This window comes from Notothenia rossii (genome assembly GCF_949606895.1).
Source record: "Notothenia rossii genome assembly, chromosome: 8".
Classification (NCBI taxonomy): Eukaryota; Metazoa; Chordata; class Actinopteri; order Perciformes; family Nototheniidae; genus Notothenia; species Notothenia rossii.
Window position 1 is genome coordinate 39,812,733 of NC_136906.1, and position 7,059 is coordinate 39,819,791.

Sequence of the window (7,059 nt, forward strand, 5' to 3'; positions counted from 1 at the left end):
CTTTACAGGGTCACCTTTTTGGTTCAGTGGTGTGAGTTTTGCCTTGGATTCAACCAGTCTGATTTGGATACCTTCATCCGTCTCCCACCTGAGGTATACCACAGCTCCAAAGCTTTTGTCACTTCCATCGGAGAATGTTATTCCCAAAGGTTTACCGATCCAGCTGGGTGGCGTCAAGCTTCTGTCGAAGGTGATTTGAGTCAGTTGCACATACTCTTCAAATACTTGTATTGCTTCCTCCCTTAGGCCTGCTGACAGTGGATTATCCCAAGTTTCCCGGCTGGATTTTCCGCTTCCTGCCTCCTGGAACGCTTTTCTGACGAGTATGGCTCCCTTCTGTTTCAATGGTGTTACAAGTCCGATGGGATCATAGAGGCCTGCTACCTGACTTAATAGCTCTCTTCTGGTCAGGAGTCTTTCCTCTTACCTCTTCTTCAAGGAGGTCTTGGTCTAATCTAATTTTCCTCTTTTTCCTTGAGAAGTTGATGGAGGTAAGCACATATAGTTTGTCCTCCTCCACGAGGTAGCCAACCCCCAGGGCCTTATTGTCCTCTTCCTTCATTTGATTTGGAAGTATCAATCCTCTGTCTTCTCCTGCAGATGTCACTTGGTTGTGGTTCTCCTGCACCTGCCTCCCACTTTGCCCTGAGTGGACCCAAGGTTTAAGAAAGAATCCTCCAGCTTTTAGGATTTCCTCAACCCCATTAGTGCACTCTTCTAAACTTTTTTGGTCATTGTGGGATGTCAGGATGTCATCCACGTAGCAATCTTCCTCCAGGATTCTTCTTTCCTCTCCGAGGTGTGTAAACATTGGTAGCCTTGATGTTTCTCGCATAGCCAACTGTGCTATGCATCCTGCAGGTTGATCACCAATGTTGACTCTTGTTATTGCATATTCACTTATTTCTTCGTCCTGAGTGTCTCTCCATAAGAATCTGTGAAGATGCATTTCCAGGTCTTCCAGCCACACGGAATTATACATCTTCCTGATGTCTCCCAATGCTGCATGCACTCCTCTTCTGAATCGGAGTAAAACTCCTCGGATTGGATTCAATACATCGGGCCCCTTCAGTAGAAGATCGTTCATACTGAACCCTTTGAACTTTTGGCTGCTGTTCCACACAAGGCGTACTGGTGTTGTCACAGAGTGAGGATTTGGTGCCACCAAGTGGCTCACATACCATACTGGTCCTGTCCAGCTGTCCTTTATCTCTTTAGTGAGTTTCTTTGCTGCTCCTCTTTCCACCATTTCATGTACCTGTGCCTTGTAGGCAGCTTACCAATCTGGCTCCCTCTTGAGTTGTTTTTCTGTCCTCAGAAAAGTTGCTTCCACTGCAGTCCTGTTGTTGGGAAGATCCCAGTGTGGAGCACTACTGTGGGCATCAGCTGTAACATAGGTAAGGCCTTGTTTTATGATTTCCAGCTCTTTTTCCTCAATTAATGTAATTTCCTTTCCTCCAGGCTGACAATGACCACATCGACATCCTCCACATTTTGGTTCACAGGCTGCTCCAATACTGTCCCACTTCCACCAATCCAGAAACTCTCTGTCAACAGCTGTGCTTTTTGTTTCAGCCTGAATCTCTTCAGCTCCGATGATTTCCTCGTATTTCACTGCGGCCATACGCATGGAGCAAGCAAAGTGTGTTTCAGACTTATGTGTTGTCATCTCCACTTCCTCAAAGAGATCAGCGTGAGCTCCAGCCACACTTTTACCCAGTGGGCTGTCCCACAAAACGAGGTCTCCGACAATCTTCACCCTCTGTGGGACCAGTCTACCTTCTCGGTGGCTGATAAGTAGCTCAATGTTTTCTGGTCTTTTTAAATCCTCAAGTTTGACTTCTGGAAAGAACTTCTTCAGCTGTTCAGGTCCGATAACTCTTTGCACGTTGGCTATTTCATTGAGGCCATAACAAACAAGTTGGTGCGCTTTTCCTATACCTCAAGGTGTCTTGACTCTAACTCTGAGGAAATATCTTCTGCTGTTCACCCTCATTGTCATTCCTCCAACTCCATGGACAACCAATGTGATTTTTTCACTTTCCAGGTTTAACCGGTTGGAGGCTCTGTGGGTTATGTAGTTGGTGAGTAGTAGTAATGTTCATCCCGCTTTCGTCTCATTAGTATGCATAAAAAGTGAGAGGCGCTATGACAGGTCCCACCTCTCCCTACTTATGCTAATGAGCTAAGTCCCACCTCCCCTTTCATCGAGGTGTGAGATCTCAAGTAGGTGTGATATCCCAAGTAGGTGTGAGATCCGTCGATAGGAGGGGGGTGATGTGTATTCACAGGTGTGAAAAGCCCCCACTGTTGCGCCTTATGGTGTATAATAAAAAATGTTTCAATCACATTAGTATGCATAAAAAGTGACAGGTGGGCCCGCCCCCGTGTGTGTGTGTGTGTGTGTGTGTGTGTGTGTGTGTGTGTGTGTGTGTGTGTGTGTGGCCCTGCCCCCTCCTCCCCCCTTCCTGCCATCTTATCACTAGACAGAGGGGGGAGGGGTTCTCTCTAAAACACAGTGTCTGTAAAGGTGGTGGAGACTGTCCCCCCCCCCCCCCCCCCCCCCTTCCTGCCATCTCTCTCTGTTCCTGCTGATGTGTAAAATATACAAAATAACGTTTTATATACTTACTCTCTTGTTAAAAGGTGATGAAGTTTGCAGCGTAAGCCAGACATCAGTGTTCTAGTTTTAAGGTTTTGCATACCTCAAAGTGTGTCTAAAAGTATCTTGGCAAGAGAAAAAAGCCTAAATCCGCCTAGGCCATTAAAAATAAACCGAATTCCACGTTTTACAAATGAATAGACACAAATGCAGACTTGACTACTTGGCAATTGATTAAAGCAGATTTGTCCTTTTTCATCTCTCAAAGGTTTGGGTCCTGTTCAACACTGGGTACAGAAATATATTCAATATACAGTCATCTGTACGTAAAGATTTTTTAAGTTGTAAGCACTTAGAAATATACATTTGATTGCATTTAAAGTGGCTGTAGACAACTTATCATAATGAAGTAGTTGATTGCACAAATTTGGAATGGATGTAAAATAAAGACGACATTAGCATTTAAATTGGCTCCCTATAAGACTTGCTTTCTCTATGAAATTATGTATGGTTCTGAGTAGTATTCTCCCTTTCACAATAAAAGCCCAAACAAAATACTTTCTGAATCACTGCAGGAAGTATTATGCTAAAATGCAAATACAAATAGCTTACAGTAGCTCCCAATTAGTTGAACAATTGGAAAACCGCTAGGACTGTGGAAACACCTACTGGCAAAGGATTGTGGATGCAAATTATGCAAAGAGGAAGAAAAAACATTCTATCTAAAGCTATATAACACAATCTACGTATTGACAGTATGAGTACAACAAAAACAGTATGCATGTTGATGCAAACGACGATGTTCAGTAAACGATCAATCAAAATCGAAGGATCCAATGTATTTTTAAATGGAGCAGAAATAGAACTAGTCTCCCAGTTCAAGTATCTTGAACAGAGAGTGTCATATTGGACTCGCACTTGACTTTTTAAGAAACATATCCAGAAAGTATCCAATACCATTAAATTCAACTTGCAACATTTTGAAAAAAATTAGACCTTTTCTTAACTGTCAATGCTGCATGCAAAGTCATACCTCCACTGTATGATTCTATCCCACATTGAATACTGTTTTACAAACTGGTCGTTTGCTTGTGCCACACACCTGAAGCCCATAGAACAGCTGTTCAAGAGAGCTATCCAGGTGTTTGACGGAAAGCCACAGTCATACCACCACTGTACCATCCTTGAAAATCACAATTTCTTGAGTTTTTGACAATTTTAAGTCTTTTGAAAGTATGTTTATTTTAAATAATATTTACAATATCAACCAACACTGATTTCACTGTGTCCATAAACAGAGACGTCTTGGCCCAAGGAGCAAAATAAGCAGCAGTAGTACTGCAAGATTCGGGTGTCCAGAATGGTGGGGATGATGGTAGTCAAGGAGTTTGTTCCTGGCTGCAACTCGCGGGGGGAGACTTGGTTTTTCTCAGATCCATATACTAGTTTTCAAACTGTCGTCTTAGTGGGGTCCTTAGTTTTAGATGCTTTGCTGAGTGGAGGGAGGGACTTATTGCGTTGAGTGTGGGGAGTCATCTGTAGAATTGAGAGTTTTTTTCACCAGTATAATGTCCCTCGCTGTTTGAGTTATTTTTCATCTATCATTTTCAACCAAGCAGCAAGAGGTCAAATTTAAGAATAAGTAATAGTTTGTCACGATTTTACGGGGAATAGTCAGAGCGCAATGCCACATCTTAAAGACAGCTTGAACTGGATAAATGGTTAGTCTTCAAACATACCGTACGTTCTGCATGTTAGTATATCTGGCCAATTGGTTTAGACCCTACTGCCCTAGACGCTGGCTCTCAATAGGGAAGTCACGCTTTTGGAAGACGTGTTTCATTTCACAGATCCACCTTGATTCTTGTTGTGCTGGCTGAAGGAAGAGGGACGGGGGAGGAAAATTCAGAGGATGAAGAAGTAGAAAAATAACTTGTTTTTGTAAAACGGACAGCACCTCAGTTTCAAGGAAAAGATGACACCGTGTTTATGCATGACATGCAAAATATCTTGAAGCCCTACAACCATAAAAAAAAAAAAAGGTACAAGTATATTGTGTTAAAAATATGGCAATATGTCGTAATATTGTATAATGTATTGTTTCATCGAAACAGTGTTAAAATCACAAACTTGCTTTCTAGAGTCGCAGTCTTTTACAAAAATTCTGTTTTGTTAAGAGCTACCAAAACATAGTAAACATCGCAATTATTCCCAAAACAAACTGGGAATGGGGACATCGATAACATATTTTAATGTTTAATTTTCTTCAGGGCCACTGTAGTGCACATTGATGAACACTTTAAAACAAAAATAATGCTTACAAGTTTAAATGAGCCGGATTTTAGCTTTGAGCTAATTTCCATCTGTAGTCCCGTCACATACAGCATATAAGAACATGACATTTATATATATACAGCAAAATTAAATACATGATATGCAGAAAGAGCATGAGCAGCATACAAGCATTTACCACATGGCAGTACAATGTAGCAGCTATGATATATAAAGTGCAAGATAAGATAAAAGCGCTACATAAAAGTGCAAGAGGAGATACCCCTGTGTTAAAGTGCATTTATTTAGCGGTGATTACACGTCTGTTTGTTGCTCAACCATTCTTTAAGTTGACCTTTTAAAACTATTGAGAGTGGGACAATCCCGTATCTCAGTTGGGGGGCTATTCCACAATGAGCTGCCTTTAATGGAGAGGACATTTTGTCCAAAGGTGGTCCGTCGGTGGTGGACTTCACAGTCTCCTCTGGTTTCTGACCTAGTGCTGCGTCCAGTGTGTTTTCTGTGGATGAATTCCCCCAAGGGGAGAGGGGCCAGCCCATGTAAATATTATTTTAAAAAAACATACTTTTAAAAGACTTCAAATTGTCAAAAACTCAAGAAATTGTGATTTTCAAGGATGGTACAGTGGTGGTATGACTGTGGCTTTCTGTCAAACACCTGGATAGCTCTCTTGAACAGCTGTTCTATGGGTTTCAGGTGTGTGCCACAAGCAAACGACCAGTTTGTAAAACAGTATTCAATGTGGGATAGAATCATACAGTGGAGGTATGACTTTGCAGCATTGACAGTTAAGAAAAGGTCTAATTTGTTTAAAATGTTGCAATTTGAATTGAATGGTATTGGATACTTTCTGGATATGTTTCTTAAAAAGTCAAGTGCGAGTCCAATATGACACTCCCTGTTCAAGATACTTGAACTGGGAGACTAGTTCTATTTCTGCTCCATTTAAAAATACATTGGATCCTTCGATTTTGATTGATCGTTTACTGAACATCGTCGTTTGCATCAACATGCATACTGTTTTTGTTGTACTCATACTGTCAATACGTAGATTGTGTTATATAGCTTTAGATAGAATGTTTTTTCTTCCTCTTTGCATAATTTGCATCCACAATCCTTTGCCAGTAGGTGTTTCCACAGTCCTTGCGGTTTTGCAATTGTTCAACTACTTGGGAGCTACTGTAAGCTATTTGTATTTGCATTTTAGCACATTACTTCCTGCAGTGATTCAGAAAGTATTGTGTTTGGGCTTTTTATTGTGAAAGGGAGAACACTACTCAGGGCCAGACATAATTTCATAGAGAAAGCAAGTCTTATAGGGAGCCAATTTAAATGCTAATGTCGTCTTTATTTTACATCCATTCCAAATTTGTGCAATCAACTACTTCATTATGATAAGTTGTCTACAGCCACTTTAAATGCAATCAAATGTATATTTCTAAGTGCTTACAACTTAAAAAATCTTTACGGACAGATGACTGTATATTGAATATATTTCTGTACCCAGTGTTGAACAGGACCCAAACCTTTGAGAGATGAAAAAGGACAAATCTGCTTTAATCAACTGCCAAGTAGTCAAGTCTGCATTTGTGTCTGTTCATTTGTAAAACGTGGAATTCTGTTTCTTTTTAATGGCCTAGGCGGATTTTGGCTTTTTTCTCTTGCCAAGATACTTTTAGACACACTTTGAGGTATGCAAAACCTTAAAACTAGAACACTGATGGCTGGCTTACGCTGCAAACTTCATCACCTTTTAACAAGAGAGTAAGTATATAAAACGTTATTTTGTATATTTTACACATCAGCAGAAACAGAGAGAGATGGCAGGAAGGGGGGGGGGACAGTCTCCCCCACCTTTACAGACACTGTGTTTTAGAGAGAACCCCTCCCCCCTCTGTCTAGTGATAAGATGGCAGGAAGGGGGGAGGAGGCGGCAGGCTCACACACACACACGTCACGCACACACACACACACACACACACACACACACACACACACACACACACACACACACACACACACACACCAAAAGGCCTGACAGCCATAGGAAGAGGTAAGGGTGACAGTAAGGGGGTGTGTGCAGACTAACTTAATCAACACGTTTGACTAGGAAGGCAAAAGGTGCTTTCTTTGTTCTGATCAGCCCCAATCTGCATACTCTGTCT